This window comes from Balaenoptera borealis (genome assembly GCF_965194805.1).
Source record: "Balaenoptera borealis genome assembly, chromosome: 19".
Classification (NCBI taxonomy): Eukaryota; Metazoa; Chordata; class Mammalia; order Artiodactyla; family Balaenopteridae; genus Balaenoptera; species Balaenoptera borealis.
Genome location: NC_138878.1, coordinates 677,764 through 700,093, shown reverse-complemented (window position 1 = coordinate 700,093; position 22,330 = coordinate 677,764). Strand labels below are relative to the sequence as shown.

At 44.9% G+C, this 22,330-nt stretch overlaps 1 protein-coding gene across 1 annotated transcript in view; it reads left to right on the top strand.

The window, feature by feature from the left end:
• Positions 1 to 22,330, top strand: part of LOC309617691 (uncharacterized protein) — a gene marked incomplete at its 5' end in the record, with an annotated part of 45,578 nt that overhangs the window by 8,093 nt on the left and 15,155 nt on the right. The window lies entirely within an intron of this gene.

The window sequence follows — 22,330 nt, the reverse complement described above, 5'->3', positions numbered from 1 at the left end:
ATTTTTCAATTGGGCTGTTTGTTTTTTTGTTGTTGAGTTGTATGAGCTGTTTGTATCTTTTGGAAATTAAGCCCTTGGCGGTCACATCATTTGTAAATATTTTCACACATTCTGTAGGTTGTCTTTTTGTTTTATTTATGGTTTCCTTTGCTGTTCAAAAGCTTGTAAGTTTGACTGGGTCTCATTTGTTTATTTTTGTTTTTATTTCTGTTGCCTTGGGAGACTGACCTAAGAAAACATTGGTACAATTTATGTCAGAGAATGTTTTGCCTGTGATCTCTTCTAGGAGCTTTGTGGTGTTAGGTCTTATGTTGAAGTCTTTAAGCCATTTTGAGTTCATTTCTGTGCATGGTGTGAGGGTGTGTTCTAACTTCATTGATTTACACGCAGCTCTCCAACTTTCCCAACACCACTTGCTGAAGAGCCTGTCTTTTTTTTTTTTTTTTCCTTAAACATTTATATTAACATATTTCCATACAAATAACCCAAAGAAAGTTTAGTGTTAGTTGTTTTTTTTGTTTGTTTGTACTGCATGTTCTTATCAGTCATCAATTTTGTACACATCAGTGTATACATGTCAATCCCAATCGCCCAATTCAGCACACCACCATCCCCACCCCACTGCGGTTTTCCCCCCTTGGTGTCCATACGTTTGTTCTCTACATCTGTGTCTCAACTTCTGCCCTGCAAACCGAGCCTGTCTTTTTCCCATTGTATATTCTTGCCTCTTTTGTCAAAGATTAATTGACTGTAGGTGTGTAGGTTTATTTCTGGGCTCTCTATTCTATTCCCTTGACCCATATATCTGTTTTTGTGCCAATACCATGCTGTTTTGATTACTGTAGCTTTGTAGTATTGTCTGAAGTCTGGGAGGGTTATACCTCCTGCTTTGTTCTTTTCCTTCAGGATTGCTTTGGCAATCCTGGGACTTTTATGGTTGCATATGAATTTTATGATTACCTGTTCTAGTTCTGTGAAACATGGGTAATTTGATAGGGATCACATTAAATCTGTAGATTGCTTTGGGTAGTATGGCCATTTTAACAATATTAATTCTTCCAGTCCAAGAGCATGGGATATCTTTCCATTTCTTTGAATCATCTTCAATTTCTTTTATTAATGTTTCATAGTTCTCAGTATGTAAGATTTTCACCTTCTTGGTCAGGTTTATTCCTAAGTATTTTATTTTTGGAGGTGCTATTATTTAAATAAATTTATTTATTTTATTTATGTATTTTTGGCTGTATTGGGTCTTTGTTGCCACACGCGGGCTTTCTCTAGTTGCGGCGAGCAGGGGCTACTCTTCATTGTGGTGCAAGTGCTTCTCATTGCAGTGGTTTCTCTTGTTGCAGAGCACGGGCTCTAGGTGCACGGGCTTCAGTAGTTGTGGCACGAGGGCTCAGTAGTTGTGGCTCGCAGGCTTAGTTGCTCTGCGGCATGTGGGATCTTCCCAGGCCAGGGATCAAACCTGTGTACCCTGCATTGGCAGGTGGATTCTTAACCACTGCACCACCGGGAAAGTCCCTGGGGGTGCGATTTTAAACTGTATTTTTTTTTTACATTCCCTTTCTGATATTTTATTGTTGATGTAAAGAAATGCAACCAATTTCTGTATGTAATCTTGTATCCTGGTACCTTGCTGAATTCATTTATTAGTTCTGGTAGTTTTTGTGTGGAGTCTTAAGGTTTTTCTATATATAGTATCATATCATCTGCATATAGTGACAATTTTACTTCTTCCTTTCCAATTTGAATATCTTCTGTTTCTTTTGTGGCCAGGACTTCCAATACTCTGTTGAATAGAAGAGGTGAGAGTGGGCATCCTTGTCTTGTTCCAGATTTTAGCGGGAAGGCTTTCAGCTTTTCACCATTGAGTATTACATTGGCTGTGGGTGGGACTTCCCTGGCGGTCCAGTGGTTAAGACTCTGCGCTTCCAAGGCAGGGGGCATGGGCTGGATCCCTGGCCAGAGAACTAAGATCCCACATGCTGCCTGGTGCAGCCAAAAAAGAAAGTTATCATATATTGGCTGTGGGTTTGTCATGAATAGCTTTTATTATGTTATGTTCCTTTTTTACCCACTTTAGTGAGAGTTTTAATCATGAATGGAGGTTGAATTTTGTCAAATGCTTTTTCTGCATCTATTGAGATGATCATGTGGTTTTTGTCTTTTATTTATGTGGTGTATCACATTGATTTGCATATGCTGAACCATCCTTGTGAACTTGTGATGAATCCCACTTGTTCTTGGTGTATGATCTTTTTTTATGTGTTGTTGGATTTGGTTTGCTAATATTTTGTTGAGAATTTTTGCATCTGTATTCATCAGAGATATTGCCCTGTAATTTTCTTTTTTGGTGGTGTCTTTGTCTGGTTTTGGTATCAGGGTGATGGTGGTTTCATAGTATGTCTTTGGTAGTGTTCCCTTCTCTTCCATTTTTTTTGGAAGAGTTGGAGAAGGATCGGTAGAAGTTCTTTTTTATATATTTAGTAGAATTCATCTGAGGAGCCATCTGGTCCTGGACTTGTGTTTGTAGGGAGTTTTTAATTTTTAATTTTTATTTATTTTATTTATTTGGTTGCAGCGGGTCTTAAGTTGTGGCATGTGGGCTCCTTGGTCGCGGCACATGGGCTCCTTAGTTGCGGCAGGCAGGCTCCTTAGTTGTAGCTCAAGGGCTCCTTAGTTGCGGCTCACCGGCTCTTTAGTTGCAGCTCGTCAGCTCCTTAGTTGCAGCACACGGGCTCTCTAGTTGTGGCATGTGAACTCTTAGTTGTAGCATGCATGTGGGCTCTAGTTCCCTGACCAGGAATCGAACCCAGACCCCCTGCATTGGGAGTGTGGCGTCTTAACCACTGCACCACCAGGGAAGTCCCTGTAGGGAGTTTTTAAAAATTACAGGTTCTAGGGAATTCCCTGGCGGTCCAGTGGTTAGGATTCCACACATCCACTGCAGGGGGGCACGGGTTCGGTCCCTGGTCGGGGAACTAAGATCCCGCATGCTGCATGGTGAGGCCAAGAAAGAAAGAAAGAAAGAAAGGGAAGAAAATTACAGATTCTGTTTCTCTTTTAGTGATCAGTCTGTTCACATTCTCTGTTTCTTCTTGATGCAATTTTGGTGGGCTGTATGTTTCTAGAAACTTGTCCATTTTTTCTAGGTTGTTGAATTTGTTGGCATATAATTGTTCATAGTATTCCCTTACGGTTTTTTGTACTTCTGCAGTATCAGTTGTTATGTTTCCTTTTTAATTTCTTATTTTGTTTATTTGGGTTCTCTCTCTTTTCTTTTTGGTGAGCATGGCCAGAGGTTTGTCAATCTTGTTTATCCTTCCAAAGAACCAGCTCTTGGTTTTATTGATGTTTTTTCTATTGTTTTTTAAATCTTTATTTATTTCCTCTCTGATCTTTATTATTTCCTTCCTTCTGCTGAATTTAGGTATGTTTGTTCTTCTTTTTCTAATTCTTTTAAGTGGTAGATTAGGTTATTTGAGTTTTCTTGTTTTTTGAGGAAGGCCTGTATTGCTATGAACTTCCCTCTAAGAACTGCTTTTGCTGCATCCCATAGATTTTGTGTGGTTGTGTTTTCATTGTCATTTGTCTCAAGGTATTTTTTAATTTCCTCTTTGATTTCATCATTGACCCATTGGTTTTTTAGTAACATGTTTTTTAGCCTCCATGTAATCATTATTTTCTCATTTCTTTTTCTGTGTTTAATTTCTAATTTCATGCCATTGTGGTCAGAAAAGATGATTGAGATAATTTCCATACTCTTAAATTTATTTAGGCTTGATTTGCACCCTAGTGTGTGGTAATGTTCTATATGCATTTGAAAAGAATGTGTATTCTGGTTTTTTTGGATGTAATGTCAGTTAAGTCTAATGGTTCTCTTGTATCATTTGGGATCTCTGTTGCCTTATTGATTCTCTGTCTAGAGGCCCTGAGTGGGGTGTTAAAGTCTCCTTCTACTACTATTATTGTATTCCTGTCAGTTCTTCTCTTTATGTCTGTTATTTGTTTTATGTATTTGAATGCTCCTATGTACGGTGCATATATGTTGACGAGTGTAATATCCTCTTCTTATGTTTATCTTTTATTAGTATGTAGCGTCCTTCTTTATCTTTTTTTACAGCCTTTGTTTTAAAGTCTATTTTGTTTGATATGAGTATTGTGACCCCTGCTTTCTTGTCATTTCTGTTTGCGTGAAATATCTTTTTCCATGCCCTCACTTTCACTCTGTGTGTATCCTTTGCCCTAAAGTGGGTCTCTTGTAGGCAACACATTGTAGGCTCTTGTTTTGTTTTGTTTTTATCCAATCTGCCACTCGGTGTGTTTTGACTGGAGCATGTAGTCCATTGACATTTAAGGAAATTATTGACAGATATGTATTTATTGCCATTTTTAACCTTGTTTTCCCGATGATTTTATATTTCGTCTTTGTCTCTTTCTTTTTCTTTTTCCTTTTGTGGTTTGATGATTTTCTTTTGTATTATACTTGTGTTCTCTTCTTTTTGTTTTTTCTGAATCTGTTGTATGTTTTTGATTTGTGGTTACCTTGTTTTTCAAGTGTGGTAACCCCTTCCTATATCTACTTGCCTTAGACTGGTAGTCATGATACTGACCAGGGTTATTAGCCTGCTTAATCAATAGAAGTTGACGTGAGGCTAGACAAGAAATTCAGCAAGGCTTTACTGGGGCCCTGCACCAGCTGCAGGGGGGAGCGAGAACAAGTAACAGGTTTCCTTGCTCACTCCCTAAGGGGGCTGCGAGCTGGTTCCTTATATGGGGTGAGGGCAGGGATGTGTCTAGGGCTCGGGCTGGAGGGGTGGCTTAGGTGATTTGCCCGCCCCTTTGTGGTGTTGAGTGCAGGGGGGCATGCTTAGTACCGGGCTTTTGCTCCCGACACCCAGTTTTGTTTTTTTTTTTTATTAATTAATTTATTTATTTATTTATGGCTGTGTTGGGTCTTCGTTTCTGTGCGAGGGCTTTCTCTAGTTGCGGCAAGTGGGGGCCACTCTTCATCGCGGTGCGCGGGCCTCTCACCACCGCGGCCTCTCTTGTTGCGGAGCACAGGCTCCAGACGCTCAGGCTCAGTAATTGTGGCTCACGGGCCTAGTTGCTCCGCGGCATGTGGGATCCTCCCAGACCAGGGCTTGAACCCGTGTCCCCTGCATTGGCAGGCGGATTCTCAGCCACTGTGCCACCAGGGAAGCCCCCGACACCCAGTTTTTGCTCCCGGCTCTTCAGAAATGGCAGTTGGGGTTGGGTTTTTTTTGTCTTTTATATCTTTTGGGTCCAGAATTTGCCCCAACTGCGCATGCACGCAGTTATTTTTAGTCCCATATAGTTTCTTTGTATTCTGTAGCTTGAGGAGAGGTGTGTCTAGGTGCAAGCGCTGCAGCAAAGGGTCCCAGGTCCCAGGCCTGTCTCATTCCCCCTGAGAGACTCTACACCCTTATTCTTAAGGAGTAAGGGCCTGAAGGTCTCTTCTTCTAAACTTCTTCCTGCTCGACAGGGGCCACAGACCGTAGCCTACCCTAGAGGTGTAGAAGTCCCTCGCTGACTGTCCCAAGGACCTGTAGGGACCTAGGCCGCCCTCCGCTGGAATGGGCTGAATTCCTTGAGCGATCGTGAGCCTCACTTGAAACTGTTGGAGCCTAGAAGACATAAACTTAACCAGAAGATTAAACAAACAAGGGCTTAAAAGGAGAAGAACAACAATAGCCGTTAAAGGGCCTAGAAAGGGAAGGAACCAGGTTAACTTTGGGAGGGCTTCTTAACTGTTGACCAGACAGGGGGTGATGTTGCCCCTGCCAAGAAGCCATTCTGCTTGGGTGTGTATTTGTGTTAATCTTGGGGTTAAAGTTTAACATGTTTCTCTGTTTATAGAATGGAAGGTCTGGACCTGTTGGTTCCAGGTCTCCTTCCTGGGCTGCAAAGTCTTAGTCACAGGTTTACAACAGTAGGGAAGACAATGGAGCACTAGATGAAATATAGCATAAATCAGCATGACTGAAAAGGGTTATGAGAAAATGAAAACCTCCTGCCGGAAAGTTTTTTATACCTCGTGGGATCCAAGAGAACAAACTAGAGAACCAGTTTTCAGTTTCCCCGCCCATGTTAAATAGCGAGGATTGTTGGTTAACTGTCTGCTGAAGACACGTGGCTTGTTGTCGAATTTTCTCAGTGTTGGTTTCTACCTGGGAAGAGGTGTTAACATATGTGCCACAAGAAGTATTTGGAATGGGGACTTCCCTGGTGGCTCAGTGGTTACGAATCCGCCTGCCAATGCAGGGGACACGGGTTCGAGGCCTGGTCCGGGAAGATCCCACATGCCGTGGAGCAACTAAGCCCATGCGCCACAACTACTGAGCCCGCGCACCACAACTACTGAGCCCATGCGCCTAGAGCCCGTGCTCCACAACAAGAGAAGCCACCGCAATGAGAAGCTCGCGCACCTCAACGAAGAGTAGCCTCTGCTCGACACAGCTAGAGAAAGCCCACGTGCAACAACAAAGACCCAAAGCAGCCAAAAATTAATTAATTAATTAATTAAAAATAAATAAATAAAAGAAGTATTGGGAATGGCCCAAACCCCTCCTTGTTCTGCCAATAGATAACCCAGGGCCCATTGGTTGTCAAGTACCACCTTGGCCAAGGAATCTAGAGACTCTTGTAAATTAGTAAGAGATTTAGCAGTCTCATTGGCTAGGATGGTGAGGGTGCGAGAGAAGTTTCGAAGGACATGTTGGTGGGCAGCTACCCCCCACCATGGTAGCAGTGTGTACCTGAAGAAATAGGTATCTCCATCTGGAATGTTTCTGGGTAAAAATGTCGAGTTAATTGGGTGCACAGTTTTAATGAACTAGCCCAATGCTTGAGCTCCTTTAAGGAAAGAACCAAGAAAGGGAAGGGGTAATTAAAGTTCCCAGCATACATTGCGTGGGTGTGGAATAACTGTGTTAGGCAATTAGTAGCCCACAGTTGTTTATCTACCTGGCATACAAAAACATATCCTGGCGGGGCACAGTAGACCAGCGGGCCCCAGGCTTTAAGTCCTAGCCATCTAACCCTACCGTGGAAATGTTCTCCTGCGTACACCCGACGCGTTGCGTCCATGTCCGGTCTGTCAGTGTCCCCTCCCTCCGTCAGGTAGCAGGTCGGGGTTTGAGCGCAAACGGGCAGCTGGAGCTCCAGCTTGGGAGGGGCCACGGTAACATGTTGGGGTGCTGTAATGCCAGTTCTTTGTCCCCACATTTTGACTTCATACTTTTCCTTCTCTTGCTAAGGGAAGAGTTAAGCAAGAGATAGTAGAATTTTCTTCAGCAGGGAAAAGAACAATTCTGACTCTGTACATTACCGCACTGAGTCTTGGGTTTTCAGTGGAAAACCATTTTCCCTCAGGAACTCGGCTAAAATCTTTTACAGGATGGACAAAGGGGTCTCTGTGGTCAATGACAGACTTAGCTCGAGGCAAGCAAACCCAGCGTTCAGTCAGCCGAGTGGAAGAAGCCAGAGTTTGAGCAGTGCGAACCAGGGAACTACCCGTCCATCCTGCGGCCGAGGGAAAGCAGTAGAGGGAGGTTAGGGTAGCTAATAGCCTCGTAGTTGCACCAATCAGAGTTTTGATCTTGAGAGATAACCAGAGAGCAGGTAGCAAAATAGTATTAAGAGAAATGCTATAGTGACTTAAAACCCAGTGGTAAGTATGGGGTCCTGAGGTTTTAAGGTGACTCATGTTAAACCACCCAGCATGGGCAGAGACGTTCCCTGTGGGGTATAGGTGCCGGACTGTAGTGACACTCGTGGAAAATTCCGAGAGCAAGAAGGAGAGCAAGGAGGACAATAATTACCCAAATCCGCCAGAGCCTGTTAATCATTTTGTGAGTGGGCTGGAGTATTGGCAGGCAAAAAAGAAAATAGTGGTTATGGGCACTCAGCCTTGGGTTTGTGAAGTTTCTTTGTCCTTCCCGAACAAGAGCTTCAGGTCTTGAAGAGGTTCACTTGTCCACCTGGGTTTTTCAAGTTGTCCAGGGTCCTCTGTGTCTTGTGAGGACGCAGAGGGGGGCAGGTTCGTAGGGACAGCTGGGACGTGTGCCTTTGGTTCCTGGGACGTACTGGTGGAGACAGGTTTAGGCCCGGACACGTGTACCCAGCTCGTGAGCCCCTGGAGTTGAGGTGCTCTGGGGTGCTCAGCAGACTTGTTAAGGGCCCCTCCATTTCGGGAGTAGCTGGTCGCCAGGGGACTCGTCTTTCCAGGTCTTTAAGCGCACCCAGTCCCCAGGTTTACAGTGGAGTGACTGGGGTTGTTACCTGGGGGAGGCCTGGACTCTTGCCGTATTCCCGTGTAGCCCTCAGGATTTGGCGTAGGTTCGTGGTGTATTCACGACGGGCTTGGGTCTCCAGGTCAGTCAGCATGTCCAGGGTGAGAAATGGCCTTCCGTATGTCATTTCGCAGGGTCTCAGCTTAGTGGTTGTTTCAGGGGCTGCCCTGACGCTTAAGAGAGCTGTTGGCAGCAGGCGATACCACTACTCACTTTTCCTGACAGTTTGCTCAAGGTTTTCTTTAGAATATGATTGGCCTGTTCTGTTTTTCCTGAGGACTGAGGTCCCCAGCACGAATGGAAGTGGTATTTAATTCCTAAAGCCTGCAGAAACTGTTGAGTGACCTTTGCTACAACTGAAGGTCCATTGTCGCTCTGGAGTTGGTGGGGCAACCTGAACCTTTGAATAATTTCTTTTAAAAGCACCTTAGCCACTTCAGTTGCCTTTTCTGTCCTAGTGGGAAAGCCCTCTATCCATCCAGTAAAAAGTATTTATAAAAACTAGTAAGTACTTGAAGCCCTGGAAAGAGGGCATCCGAGTGAAATCTACTTGCCAGTCCTCTCCTGGGTAAGTCCCACGTCACTGGCCTGGGCTAACAAGAAGGGGAGGCTTGAGGTTGCCCCCTGGATTATGGGTGTCGCAAAGGGCACGGGCTTGAGTAACTCTTTTAATTGTCTCTGGGAGCCCTTTTCCTGTAAAAAGCCGGAAAATGATTGTAGACGTTGCATCCCTCCCCAGATGGAGAGAATCATGTAGCCCTTTAATAATTTTCCGTTGCTCAGAGAGACGTATGAGCAGCTTCGGCTCTAGGTGCCACCAGCCGTCCGTTCCCTTAGCTCCCCTTCTGTCTCGTGCCCAGCTCTCTTCGGAAGTCGAGTCGGGTGTAACGTTAGAGGAGGTGGGTATGGGATTAATGCCGTTTCTGGGATGGGCGTCAGGGCTGCTTTCTTCGCCTCCCGATCTGCCCTGCTGTTTCCTCAGGTGATTTGAGAATTTTCCTTTTGGCCCCCACGGCAGTGGATGACTGCTACTAGTTTTGGTTTTTGAGCCACTTCTATGACATGTGCAATCTCAGCCCCATGTTTTACAGGGGAATTTATTGCATTCAAAAGTCCTCTTTCTTTCCAGATAGCTGCGTGGGCATGTAAGATAAGGAAGGCATATTTCGAGTCTGTATATATTTATAATTTTTCCTTCCCCCAAGGTTAAGGCTCCGGTTGGGGCGGTGAGTTCAGCTCTCTGGGCTGAAGTGTTAGGTGGCAGAGGTTTGGCTTCTGTGGCACCATGAGTGCTCACAGTAGCATTCCCTGCCCTCCTGGCTCCATCTTTAACGAAACTACTGCTGTCAGTAAACCGTTCTTCCTCAGGGTTTTCTGTAGCCTGGGCTGTTAGATCAGACCTACAGGCATAAACCTGGTCAAGGGTTTCAAGGCAGGAACGTGTTAGTTCTGGGCCTTCAGCAGGCATCAGCGTAGCCGGATTGAGGGTGTCGCAGGTTTTGAGGGTTACCTCTGGGGAGTCAAGGAGTAAAGCCGGGTACTTAGTAAGGCGGCCTCCAGTTAGCCTGTGGTGGCCTTTTATCTCTAGAATCCCTTGCACTTGATAAGGGGTCTGGACTTTCAGTGGCTGTCCAAAGGTGAGCTTGTCAGCTTCTTCCACGAATAAAACAGTGGCAGCTACCCTCCCCCAGAGGCAGCCAGGCCAGCCTCGGGCCACGGAGTCTAGTTGTTTGGAAAAATAGCCTATAGGCGGAGGAACTTCTCTTAGCTCTGTACAAGGACCCCCAGAGTTGTCCCCTGCTTTTCAGCTACATACAAGATAAATGGTTTTATTTTCAGTTGGGGAGACCAGAGCAGGATCTCTGGTGAGGGCCTGTCTGATATTAGTAAAAGCCCTTTCTTGTTCCCCTGTCCAAAGTAATGGTTCTGTGTCTGGGCCTTTAGTGGCTTCATATAGGGGCTTAGCCATTAGCCTGAATCCTGGAATCCAAATTCTGCAAAATCCGGCTATGCCTAAGAAAGTATGAAGATTTTTTTTTTTGTCTTTGGGGTGCTTAGGCCTAAGAAAGCTTGTTTTCTATCTGGAGATAACTGTCTACTTCCTGTGTTTATAATATATCTCAGATATTTAACTTGTTGCTTTGAGATTTGTGCCTTTTTCTGGGAGTCCCTGTAGCCCCGGGCACCAAGGAAATTAAGGACTTCAATGGTATTTTGATCTGAGGGCTCCATGGGGGGGCTACGTATTAATATATCATCCACATACTGTAGAATGGCCCCTTTTTTTAGGTGTATTAATTACCCTTAGTTCTTTTCCTAGGGCCTAGGGCCTGGGAGAACAAGTGTGGGCTGTCCCAAAACCCCCGAGGCAATACTCTCCAGGTATATTGTTGCATTGGGCCTGAGTGGGAGTTAGTCCACTTGAAGGCAAACAGGTACTGAGATGAGGGATGAACTGGGGTACAAAAGAAGGCATCCTTGAGGTCAAGCCCAGTAAACCATCTGGCATCTCCAGGAACCTGGGCTAATATAAGGGTTGGCCATGAGGAGATGTATAGGGACTGCCTCAGTTACTGATCTAAGGTCTGTACCGTTCGATATTCCCCATTTGGTTTAACAACTGCATGAAGACTGACAGGGCACTAAGAGGCCATGTTTCAAGAATTTATGAGGGGTTGCCAACGTTTTCTTGCTCCCAACTTTATGGGGTACTGCCTCTTGTTAGGATAAGCGAGTTTTGGCTTAAGGCTGATTTTTACAGGTTGGGCACTTAGAGCTTTCCCAGGGATTCCTTTGTCCCAGACTGCAGGGTTTACTGCGTGTAGAATATGGTTGGGAATAGGCCCTTGTTCTTCCAGCTGATTTGTCTTAGAGTCAAGAAAAGGGGCTGCTTGGGGCCCCCTAACTGTAACACGGCTCCGCGGGAGCCCAGAAGGTCTCTCCCCAGTAGTGGGGTAAGACCCTCAGGCACAACTAAAACGCCATGTGAGATCAAACCCTGTTCAAATTGACAAGCGAGAGGCCCAGTGAAGAAACGGGTGTGAGGCTTTCCAGTGACACGTCACTGTGCAGCTTTTGGAGGAAGGAGGTCCAGCGTGAGAGATCAGGACAGAGTAAGTGGCTCCCGTATTAATTAAAAAATTGATTTTCTTACCTGCTACATCAGGGACCACCCAGGGCTCCTTGATGGAGATAGACATCTTGTTGCAGGGAGCCGCCGGAATCCCCGGGCCTCCTCAGTCATCCAGCATGGCCGTCTCGGGGGTGGGAGCCCCCCTTCCCTTTCGGGACTGGGGACAGTCCCACTTCCGATGACCTGTTCGTTTGCAGACCGGGCATGGAGCAGGGGTTCTTTCTGGCGCTTTTGGGCCCAGTGGCCGGTTGACTTGCGTTTGAAACATTCCCCCTTGCTGGTTTATACCTCTAGGCGGACGGTGAAGCTTCCTTGGCCCCCTTGGGTTGTCCTGAGGTCGCAAGGTATGGCTGACAGCTATGGCTATCAGTTTAGCTTGAGCCCTGGCCTGCCTGTTTCCACGTTGGGTTCTCTCTTCCTCCTCAGCTTGATCTCGATTATTAAATACCCCAAAGGCCACCTCTAGGAGTTAGGACATAGGTGTTTGTGGGCCTAATTGTAATTTTTGGAGTTTCCGCCTAATATCAGGGGCGGATTCACTGATAAAATGTTGTCCTGGAAGGCATTTACCCTCGGGAGTGGAGGGATCAATGTTAGTAAATTTTCTAAAAGCCTCCACAAGCTGTCCCTGAAAGAGGGCTGGGTGTTCTTTTTCTTCTTGCGTCACTCCTTTAACCTCTTCGTAGTTAACTGGCTTTTTGATACACCTTCTCATCCCTTCTAGTATACATTGGATCATGTGCTTCCTGGCTTCTGTTCTCTCACGGGAGGGGCTCCTGATTTGGGACTGCGTCTCCACCCATAACAAAATGTTCGGGTTGGTCCCTGGCAAGCTGGTCAGCGTGCCCCTGGGCTGCTCCCCAAGTCTCTGTTTTTCCTCAGGGGTACAGCAAATAGACAGGACTATTTGGACATCCTTCCAGGTTGAATCAAATGCCAGAGTTAGGGCCTGAAACCCTTCAGCAGACTTACTAGGGTCTTCCGAAAACCGGCCCAGTCTCTGCTTGCATTGGGCTAAGTTGGTTAAAGAGAACGGCACATGTACTCTGATTGTCCCTTCGCCATTTGCCACTTCCCTAAGAGGGCGTAATTTCCCTGGTCCTGGGTGATAGGAGGTTCCACTACGAGTTACCCCAGAGGGACTAGCTTCTGCCTCCTGGGGTAACGGAGGGTATAAAGGAACATAGGGAGGCGGAGTGTAGATTGGTCAGAGGTATCTGAAGAAGTAGGTGGCTCTGGAGACCTGGTTTCCTCCCTGAGAATTGGGGAAGGTTAAAAGGGGATCATCTAAAATGTTGAAAGTGTTTTCTGATTCCCCTGGCTTTTGATTACAGGAGCAGCATAGAGTGGGGTTTTGGTAAAGGACCATGAAGGCTTGAAGATGGGGAACCTCAGTCCATTTTCGATCTTGCGACAGTAAAGATCCAATTGCAAGATGGTATTGTAATTTAGAGACCCGTTTTCAGGCCATTTTTCTCCATCCCCCAACCTATATAAAGGCCAGGCAGTGTTACGGTAAAGTTTAAGTTTTTCGCTTTTCAGCCCATTTATTTTAAAAAATTTCCAGTTTTTAAGGGTACGTTCCAGAGGTGTTTCTTCTGGCTTAGAGGATCCTCCCGTGTTCAGTAACCTGCAGCTTAGAAAGAGCGCTCCTAGAAATGAAGTCCAACGTCTCAGAGACGTTTACTAGGAGGCTTTTGTCGGGAGGGGGTCGGAGTGTCCTCCGAATTCCCTTCTGACTTAATGGCATTTTGAGCATCCTGTACTCTCCCATTGCCTAACCAGACGTCTCTGGTCAGCCCCGTCCCTCGCTCGAGGGGTCCCCAGTAGGGGACGTTTGAACCAGTGTCAGGGCGTTGCCAGGACTCTCCTAGAGGGGGATCTGTTGTCTATAAAGTTTCCCTATGCTGGGGTGTATTCCTCCAGACTGAGCATGTATAAAGCCTAGGATGTGGGCTGCTTGGAAGTGGCCAGTCCAATAGGTAGCCTGTAGCAGTGTATGGGCTGCCGAGGCCTGGAGTGGAGGGGGTCCTAGAGGTACCAAGAGAGGCTCCTGGAGGAATTGGAGTTGGGAGCAATGGAAGATGCCACAGGGCTCAGGACCTGAGGGCCTAGAAGTGGGCGTATTCCCACGGGGGAGTTTTTGGACATAGAGTAAGGTGAGAGACTAGACAGCAGAAGAGCCCCAAACCCTTTCCCCTACCTGTTTGGTGTCTGTGATAAAATTGGGGAGAGCCTGATGGTTCCATCTGACATAGGCAACAGCGAGTTTGGACAGTGTTTCCCATGTAGTTTAACATACCAACCCAGTTAGTTTAGGATCTTTCTTTGGAATGCTCCAGGGGCCCTTTGAAGCACCCCAAAGTTAGCTGGAGATCAAAAGAACTTTAGTTAAAATTTGATATTTGGGAAGTCTGTCAAAAGTTTTAAAACACCTGGTCAGATAGAATCGTAGGTCGCTGTGAAACAATGATTCCTTGAGCTAAGTAAGGTGAAAAAAAGATTCCAAACGTTAATACAGATCACTTAAAGGCACAGAAACTCACACGATCTGTTATCAAAAGCAGCATTCCAGGAAAATTTTGTTCTGAGAGAGAAGAACCAAATCCAGTCTTGTATCAGCCTACTCATAAAATCCATTTACCTAAATAAACTTAATCCAACCTTAGAAAATCCAACCTTAGAAAAGACATACAAAAGTCTTTTCCCAGTGGTCCTTTTCTGCAAACCTTCTGCAACTTTCTGTAACCATCTTTTGTCCCTTATTTTTTTCCATTCAGAAATAACCAGTTTTAGGACAAAAATCATCCCTTTTCCCTTTCAACAAAATATATTTCCATTCCTCATACCTTTTCTGGAAACACACGTCCTACTTCCCTTATGCAATTGTGAACTGTCTTCTACACTGGCATTCTACAGATTGGTAGAGAACATCTCAAGGTGGCACCAAACATCTTTGGTCTCTCTCTCACAAGAAGACAAAAGTGGGTAAATTTAGACCCGTTTAGCAGTTAATGTTCCAATATTTCATCTTATTTGAAATAGCCTGAATAGTCAGTGAATTCCTATCATTTAATTTAGTTTCAAGTTACCAACATTTGGAGGGACTATTCTAGTATTTATTTATTTATTTATTTATTTATTTAGGCTGTGCTGGGTCTTAGTTTCGGCATGCGGGATCTTTTTTTAGTCGCGGCATGCAGACTTCTTAGTTGCGGCATGCGCACTCTTAGTTGCGGCATGCATGTGGGTCTGGTTCCCCGACCAGGGATGGAACCCAGGCCCCCTGCACTGGGAGCGCGAAGTCTTACCCAGTGGACCACCAGGGAAGTCCCTGGAGGGACTATTCTAGATGGAGACTTCGAAAACGTAATTATTCCCACAGCGTTTACCAAAAAGCGCTCATCTCAGTTACATTTAGTTAAAAATTTAATTATATCAAGTTATTTTCCTTCTTGACAGGTTTTATAACAGAAACAATATGCTCTTGTTGACTTCCAGTAACCGTAGGTACAATAAACACATTATACTTAACGTTGATGACTCTAAAAACAGGTCTGTATTGGGAATTCCCAAATGAGGACTTGGCGCTCTCACTGCCAGGGGCCTGGGTTCAATCCCTGGTCGGGGAACTGAGATCCCGCAAGCCACGCGGCACGGCCAAAACAAAAACGAAAACAAACAAACAAAAACAGGTCTGTATTAATTAAACCCACAAGCTTAAGCTAGCTCTAGTACCAGGTATTAATTTAATATTGAATATTTCCCAGATCACATGAACCTGAAATGTATTCTGGTGAGTTTTCTTTTATATTTCTGAGACTGTTTATAAGTGCTTGCTTTCCTTTAAGCTAATTAAATACAGCTCATTTATAAGTGAATTTTTACATAAAGACAGAACCAGAGATCTCAGTTTTCCCACTTGGATTTAGAAAGGCCTCTTTTTTTTCCTCAGTCTGGGGGACTACAGATGGATCAGGTAGTTCCTGAGCGTCCAGGCAGGATAGTTACATTGCAAAGGCAGAGGAGAGAGATGCAAGCTCCTCTCCCTTTTTTTTTTTTCTCTTTAAAATCCCACTAAAACCCAAGGCTGGAGTCTCAGGCCACGTGGGCTGTGTTTGTATTTCAAGGCTTAAATGCTCCATCATGCCCACAACGTCAGCAGAGACTTGTAGGAGCAGTTGGACAGACAAAACTACATAAAACAAAAGCACCAATGACGAAAACTTAAAGACACAAACAAGAAGTTATCAGGGTAAAGGGGACAGGAGTGCAGGTATAAGCATCAAGGGAGAGGTGCAGGGAGGAGGGACAGAAAAGACTGGAAAGGAGAGACAGCAGGAAAAGGAAGGTGAGAACGCTGCGGTGATCGGACTTCCAGCCACTACCCGATGCGAGGCCGGAGCCTCTGTCCCTCTCATGACTCTCCGGTCGGGGGAGCCCGCTGCACCAGGGTCTGCGCCGTGTAAGGCGAGCCTCTCCCCGCTCTGCTTGTCACCCGTCAAGGTGAGCCGTGGCCGGCCAGAGGGAGCGGGTCTCACCAGCTGAGAGGAGTGACGCTGTAGCTGCCTTCCATCCACTCTCTCGGAAGGAGAGGACCGAAGTAAGAGAGGACAGAGAGACAGCAGGAGAGGGAAAAAGAAAAGGGGGAGGGGAAAGCGTTGCCTGAATGAGGGTCCTGAGGCCCCCAGAGGCCAGGAAGGCAGACTTACCAAACGTGGTGATGCTGAAACAGGAGATTCAGGCGGCCACTTGTCAGCCACGGGGAAGCTGCATCCGGTGGCCCCCGAGGTGCCCAGATCCTCTCCCCAGAAGGGGGCAACTGCCCCACGATGGGCGCCACTAACTCTGATACCGACCAGGGTTCTTGGCCTCCTTAATCAATAGAAATTGATCAGGGGCCAGAGAAGAAATTCAGGCAAGGCTTTAGCAGGATCCCTGCCACAGAAGCGGGTAGAGAGAACCAGTAACAGGTTCCCTTGCTCGCTCCCCGAGGAGGGGCGAGCTGGTTCCTTATGTGGGGTGAGGGCAGGGGTGTGTCCGGGGGGGGGCCGGAGGGGTGCCTTAGGTGGTCTGCCCACCCCTTTGTGGTGCTGAGTGCAGGGCGCACACGCGTACCCCGCTCTTGCGCGGGACCTCCTGCTTTTGCTCTGGGCTCTGTAGACGTGGCAGTTGGGGTTTTTGGTCTTTTTGTATCTAGTTCATAATTTGCCCCAACTGCGCACGCATGCCGTTATTTTTAGTCCCTTGTAATTTCTTTGTATTTGTTGCTGGAGGAGACGTGTGTCCAGGTGCAGGCCCTGCAGCAGAGGCCCCAGGTCCCAGCCTGTCCCAGTTCCACCTTTAAGTACCTTACAGTAGCACGCTTCCATTTCTCCCACACTTTTCTTGATCTGTTGTTGTTAGCATTTTATGTTTCTTGTGCTGTAATCAATAAGTGCATTGTTGTCACTTTTTAAACAGGCAGTTATGTTTTAAAGAAATACATGAGCTATATCTTATTTGTTTAGCCATGTAGTTAATTCTAAAGATCTTTGTTTCTTTACGTAGATGCAGAATTCTCTGATATTATTTTACTTTTGTCTGTAGGACTTCTTTTAAGACTTCTTGTAGTGTGGGTCTGTTTGAGACTAATTATTTTTACTTTTGTATCATAAATGTCTTTATTTCACTTGAGGTTTTCTTTTTTTTTCTTATTGTGTTAAAATACACATAACATAAATTTACCACCTTAGCCGTTTTTTAGTGTACCGTTCAGTGGCGTTAAATACTTTCACATCGTTGTGCAGCCATCACCACCACCATCCACCCACATGACTCTCTTCATCTTGTAGAACTGAAACTCTGTACCTGTTAAATAGCTCCTGATTCTCCCCCTGCGCGGGTGACCATCGTTATATTTTCTGTCTCTGATTTTGACTACTCACCGTACCTCATATAAGTGGAATCGTACTGTATTTGTCTTATTTCATTTAGCATAACGTCCTTAAGGTTCATCCATGCTCTAGCGTCTATCAGTACATAGCAGGTATATACGCCACCTGTTCTTTATGCATTCATCTGTCAGTGGATAGCTGGGTTTGTTCCATGTTTTAGCCGTTGTGAATAGTGCTACGATGAACGTGGGTGTACAGGTATGTCTTGGAGACCCTGGTTTCAATTCCTTTGGGTATGTACCCAGAAGTGGGATTGCTGGATCATATGGTAAGTGTATTTCTAATTTTTTGCAGAACCTCCATATTGTTTCCACAGTGGCCGCACCATTTTACGTCCCCACCAGCAGTGTAGGAGGGTCCCAGTTTCTCCACGTCCTCACCAGCGCCTGTTGTTTTCTGTTTTGTTTTGTCGTTAGTAGCCATCCTAATGTGTGTCAGGGGGAATCTCATTGTGGTTCTCATCTGCGTTTCCCTAGTGATTAGTCATGTTGAGCGTTTGTCCATGTGCTTATTGACCATTTGTATATCTTCTTTGGAGAAAGGACTATTCAAGTCCTTTGCCCGTTTTTTTGGTTTCGTTTTGGCCGTGCCGCACGGCATGTGGGACCTTAGTTTCTCGACCAGGGGTCAAACCTGTGCCCCCTGCAGTGGAAGCTCAGAGTCCTAACCACTGGACCTCCAGGGAATCCCCTCCTTTGCCAGTTTTTTAAAAAAATATTTATTTATTTATTATTTATTTATTTTGGCTGTGCCAGGTCTTAGTTGCAGCACGCGAGATCTTCATTGCAGCATGGGGGATCTTTAGTTGTGGCATGTGAATTCTTGCGAACTTCTTAGTTGCGGCCTGCGGACTCTTAGTTGCGATATGCATGCAGGATCTAGTTCCCTGACCAGGGATCGAACCCCGGGCCCCCTGCATTGGGAGCACGGAGTCTTACCCACTGGACCACCGGGGAAGTCTCCCTTTGCCCATTTTTGAATTGAGTTGCTTGTTGGTTTTTTTTCTGGTTGAGTTTTACGGGTTCTCTATATATCCTGGATATTAATCCCTTATCAGATATATGATTTGCAAATATTTTCTCCCATTTCGTGGGTTGTCTTTTTACTCTGTTGATAGTGTCTCTTGATGCATTTTTAAATGTTCATGAAGTCCGGTTTGTCTATTTTTGTTGTTGTTGCCTGTGCCTTCGGTGTCATATCCAAGAAATCATTACCTTCGTGACATTACCAGTGTCATGAAGCTTTTGCCCTGTGTTTTCTTCTAAGAGTTTCATAGTTTTACGTTGTACACTTAGGTTTGATCCACTTTGAGTTGATTTTTGTATATGCTGTTAAATAATTACGGGTCCAGCTCCATCTTTCTGCATGTGGATGTCTTTCCCAGCACCATTTGCTGAGGAGACTGCCCTCTCCATGTTGAATGGTCCTGGCATCCTGTGTAAAATCACCTGCCCGTGGATGTGAGGTTTATTCTTGGGCTCTCTATTCAGTTCCATCGGTCTATGTATCTGTCTTGAGGGCAGGTGCACACTGATTACTGTACCTTTGGAGAAAGTTTAGAAATCAGGAAGTGTGTCCTCCAGCTTTGTACTTTTTCAGGATTGTTTTGGCTGTTTGGGGTCCCTTGAGATTTTATAGGAATTTTAGAATGAGTTTTCTGTTTATGTAAATAAAATGTCCTTACAATTTTGATAGGGATTGCATTGAATCTGTAGATCGCTGTAGGTGGTCGTGACATCTTAGCACCATGAAATCTTCCAACCCATGATCATGGGCTGTGTGTCCATTTATTTATGTTGTCTTTAATTTCTTTCAGCAGTGTTTTATAGTCTTCACTGTGTAATTCTTTCACCTTCTTGGTTAAGCTAATTCCTAAAAATTTTATTCTTTGCGAAGCTTTTGTAAAAGAAATTTTTTTGGTAATTTTCTCTTCAGATTGTTCGTTTCTTTTTCTTTAGCTTTCACTAGTTTGATTATGATTTGTTTAGGTATGGCTTTCTTTCCGTTTATCTTCTTTAGGGTTTTCTTAGCTTCTTGAATCTGTAAGTTTGTATCTTTTGCCCAACTTGGAATGTTTTTCAGCCTTTTATTTCCTCAAATTTTTCAGCACCATCTTCTTTCACTTCTCCTTCTGGGGTTCCGGTCACATGAATGTTAGACTTTTTGTTTATGTCCCCCAGGTATCTGAGGATCTGTTCATTTTTAAAATTTAATTTTTCTCTTTGTAGTTCAAATTGAATAATGTCTATTGATCTCTCTTCAAGTTCACTGAATCTTTCCATTCTGCTGTTAAGTCTATACAATGAGTTTATTGTGCTTACTTTATTTTTCAGTTCTGAAATTTCAACTTGGGTTTTCTTGATATCTTTTCTTTTATGAGATGTTCTATTTTTAGCATTTGTTTGAAGAACGTTCGTGATTGCTTCTTGAGAGTATTTGCATAATAAACATCATATTTGTCAGATAATTCCAACATCTTTGCCATTTTGGCACTGGTATCTGTTGATTGTCTTTTCCTATGTGAATTGAGTTTTTGTGGTTTTCATATGCTGAAGAATTTTTTTAACTGTATCCCAGACGTGTGAGACCCTGGGTCTTTATTTTGAAACTATGGAGACAGGTACTTATGTGGGTTTTTTTTGTTTTTGTGTTTTTTAAAAAATTATTTATTTGTTTATTTTTGGCTGCGTTGGGTCTTCATTTCTGTGCGAGGGCTTTCTCCAGTTGCGGCAAGCGGGGGCCACTCTTCATCGCGGTGCGCGGGCCTCTCACTGTCGTGGCCTCTCTTGTTGCGGAGCACAGGCTCCAGACGCGCAGGCTCAGCAATTGTGGCTCACGGGCCTAGTCGCTCCGCGGCATGTGGGATCTTCCCAGACCAGGGCTCGAACCCGTGTCCCCTGCATTGGCAGGCAGATTCTCAACCGCTGCGCCACCAGGGAAGCCCGGGTACTTAACGTTTTATCAGGCAGCCCACCTGGATAGATTCAAGCAGTAAGTTCCAGCCTGCTTCTGTGAGCTGTAGTTCCACTGTCAACTCAGTTCAGAGCCTTTGTGGTTTTCTTCTGATCTGTCCCAGGTGTGCATCACGTAATGGCAGTTTGTGATCTGGGTATGCGTGGTCTCTGTGTTCCCAGAGTTTGTAGTGTGCTATTTAGAAACACATCCATGCATGTATGAGTGGGGCTGAGCCCTGGAGTAAAAAAAGACGTTTTATGGGATCACTTTCCTGAGCTGCTCTCTATCCACAATCGCCTGGTGCTTTCTGCGCCGCCCCTTTTTTGATCCTCTGGGCAGAAACTTGGGCCTCTAGTTACCCTGCTCTGCTTGAACTATGTTTGGGTCCACATCCAGGCCCACGTAGTGGGAGGAGAGAGAGGGAAGAACGCAACGGGAGTTGACCCCACCCTCTTGGTCTCAGAGCTACTCTGAGCGGAAGAAGTTTTCCTTCCTCAGAATACTGACCCACCCCCCCCGCCCCCGCCCCAGCTGCAGCCAGTCCTGCCACAGAATTGCCTGGACCTGCCACATGAGAGGATGGAGGGGAAAAGGAACAGAGGGATTTCCATGCTCACTTTGAGCATTAGGAACCCCCCTTTTCTCTCCTCCAGCCAGAAGTGAAAGTTTTCTCCTGGATCTCTGTCTGCGCCACTTACTGCCTTCTGGATTTCAGCCTGTATTAAGTTGAGGCGATGACGCTGGAAGAAAAGACAGTTGTGAACTCAGTGCTGGGTCAGCAGTACTTCAGGTTTTGGTATCTCCCCGTTGCATTTGCTGCTGTTTCCTTCTCCATCCTTAACTAGCTGTGCTGTCATGCTGCTCGGGCTCAGTGCTGTATTCAGCTGGAGAGAAGGGTAAAGTGTGTCTGCTCCATCGCACCTGGACCTCGAAGCCTCTGTTCACGGTGCTGGCCCCAAGGATGTCCTCCAGCCCAGGTCCTGCTCTGGCTGCCTTGTTAGCTCAGGGGTCTCAGTGGGCACCCCGCCCACATACTTCTTTTGCTAATTATGTGGTGAATTAGCTCAATTTTTTTTTTCTATCAAATTACCTCAAAGTATTTTCTAATTTCCCTTGTAATTTCTTCTATGAATATTTATGAGTGTGATGTCTAATTTCCACATATTTTTTGAATTTTCCAAATTCCCTCCTGTTTTTGATTTCTGATTTTATTCCATTGTGGTTGGAGAACATACTTTATATTATATTATCTCAGTCCTTTTAAATTTACACAGCCTTGATTTATGGCCTAGCATATGGTCCTTCCTGGAATACATTCCATGTGCACTTGAGAAGACTATATACTTTGCTGTTGTGGGTGGGGTGTTCTATAGATGTCTATTTGGTTTATGGTGTTAAGTCCTCTGTTTCCTTGTTGATCTTCTGCCTACTTACTCCAGCCATTATGAAAAATGAGAGGAATGAAGTCTCCAGCTATGACTGTTGTCTGTCTAGTTCTCCTTTCTAGACTGCCAATTTTTGCTGAGTCTCTTGTAGGTAGCATATAGTTGAGTCATAATCTTTTTAAAATCAATTCTGTCAATCTCTGCCTTTTAATTGGAGAGTTTAATTCATGTACATTTAAAGTAATTATTGATAAGACTTCTGACATTTTGCTCTTTCTATGTGTTGTCTGTTTTCTTTGTCAGTTCCTCCACCACTGCCTTGTTTTGTTAGATATTTTCATGTATTCCATGTAAATTCCCATTTCTTTTACTATATGTTAAAAAAAATTGGTGTGGGGCTTGCAATTAACGTCTTAATAACTAAAATAACCTAGTTTAATTGAACAGTAAGGGAATTTCAATAGTATCCAAAAACTTTGTTCCAACATAACTATCTCCTTCCTACCTTTGTGCTGCAGGTCACATACAAGTTACATCTTTACACATTGTAAATGCATCAACAGTTTTATAATTATTGCTTTATGTGGTTGTCTTTTAAATAAA